At 50.6% G+C, this 1921-nt stretch overlaps 1 long non-coding RNA gene across 1 annotated transcript in view; it reads left to right on the top strand.

Annotated features, from left to right (window-relative positions):
* Positions 1 to 1684, top strand: part of LOC126503717 (uncharacterized) — a 2502-nt gene extending 818 nt beyond the window's left edge. The window contains exons 2-3 of the long non-coding RNA XR_007592369.1: positions 360 to 524; positions 1453 to 1684. This is a non-coding gene — a long non-coding RNA (uncharacterized lncRNA). The remainder of the gene's footprint in view (positions 1 to 359; positions 525 to 1452) is intronic.
* Positions 1685 to 1921: the final 237 nt, after the last annotated feature.

Raw genomic sequence — 1921 nt, 5'->3', positions numbered from 1 at the left:
CTTCTAATATAGACCCTAGTGGGGTCCCATCTCTTTTACCAAGCTAAGCACAGTAACCCTGGCCTTTTGGTCTCCTATGTTTTTCTCATGAAGGACCCTTGTGGGTTTGAGGGTGCCTGGGGTGTGTATGGACACAGCCAATCTTGTCTAATTCTCTCACTCTGGAAGAACACACAAGAAGCATACACCCTCAGATGGGGGGAGGTAACCAGAGAGGGTTGCCTCTGCTGAGGTTGCCAGCCGCTGGGGACGTTTAACTTCCACCTCCTGTCCCCAGCTCAGAACGGAGTAACTGATTTGTGGTTTAGTCGGGCCTGCCTCTGATTCCCAACATCATGGCTTTCTCATTTGTAAACTAGGAATGGCTGTCATGGAGGTTGGCATGGAGGACAGGGAGAACAGCTTGATGTGCAGAGAGAACATTCCCAGCATCCCTTGGGAAGACAGCACCGCCTCTGTGGAGGTGGGCAGGACTCTCCCAGCAAGACAAAGGAGGGATTTTTGCCTGCAGCTCCTGGGAGGAAGTAAGGAGCCTGGAAGGGCAGGAAACCCAACTCCAGATAGCACCCCTCCCTAGGACGCCCCCCCTCCCTCCGCCACAATCAGTTCTCCAGTTAATAGAATAACTTCAAGTCCGCGATGATAAATGCCGAGACCGGACTGAATTCTGTCTCCAGGGGGCTGGGACACAGAAATGTGGAAGCCATTCAGGAGGAGAGAGGGTAGCAGCCAAGGGCACCACAGACACTGACCTGGGAAGGGGACTCAGCAACAAAGGCCACAAACCGCACAACCGATTTCAGGAATACTGGGGCACAGGCTGGCCTCCTGGTCACACAGGCAAAACTGTGGGTTAGTGTGGTGATCCTGTTTCCTGCTTTCCCCAGCCCTTCCTTCTCTGGCACGCCTCAGTCTCCTCCGAGTTCCCCAAGATGGGCTAGGATTGTAAACTCGGGGCCCTTCCCAAGGGTTCTGGGGGTAGGAGGTCTCAATCCCAGCTGTAATTGTTCAATGGAGTATCTGGTTTCCTACTAGACAACTCTATACTTGACAAGGTCAAAGGTAAGTGGTTTATCCCACCGACTTGGCATCATTCACATAGTGGGTTTTCAGTGAACATTCCCAGTCAATGGTGGCTGTGGGAAAAGTACAGTCTTTTATATCCTGTAATAGGCGGGTTCACATCCCCACTCAGCCACATAGAAGCTGTGCAGTGTTGCCTGGACGAGTGCCTTAACCTCTCTGAGCCCACCTCAACCTAGGGACAAATGGGAGGTACAATCTCAGTCTATGGAGAGCCCATAGCCTAAGGGAGAGACGCTTAGCGGTGCCCACAGCCAATGCTCAGAGGGTATTGGGTTCTCGGCCCATCTTCTATTGGACACGTCTGTTCGGCTCACACATCCTATGGCAGCCCCTACATGTCTGCTCTCTCGTGACTGCTTCTCTTAGGTTGGTGAAGCCTTTCCTGTGTGCCAGGTGGCGCCCTAAACCCGGAGTTGGCCCCCTGCAGCCTGCTCACCAGATCTAGTCCAGCCCCTGTTTTTATACACATGACCCAGGAGCTAAGAAAGGTTTTTTTTTGCATTTTTAAATGTTTACCACAAAAAAAAAAGATTAAACAATTTCATGACACATGGAAATTACTTAAAATGTAAATTTCTGTGGCCATAATAAAATCTTACTGGCGGCCAGCCATGTTCATTCCTCTTTGTGTTGTGTGCGGCTGCCTGGCTTAGCCTCCCTGGGCTGCTACAACAAAATACCCTACTGTGAATTGCTTACAAACAGCAGAAAGTTATTCCTCACATTTTGGGGAGCTGGGGTGTTCAAAGAGCCCGTGTTAGGTGTTTGGTAAGGGTTCTCAGATTTGTGCCTACGGTGTCTTTTCAGTGTGTCCTAACAAGTTGGAATTGATTAC

The sequence above is a fragment of the Alexandromys fortis genome, unplaced genomic scaffold (genome assembly GCF_014885135.2).
Source record: "Alexandromys fortis isolate MF-2015 unplaced genomic scaffold, M_Fortis_MF-2015_v1.1 scaffold_50, whole genome shotgun sequence".
Taxonomy (NCBI): domain Eukaryota; kingdom Metazoa; phylum Chordata; class Mammalia; order Rodentia; family Cricetidae; genus Alexandromys; species Alexandromys fortis.
This window is presented reverse-complemented; position numbering and strand designations above follow the sequence as displayed.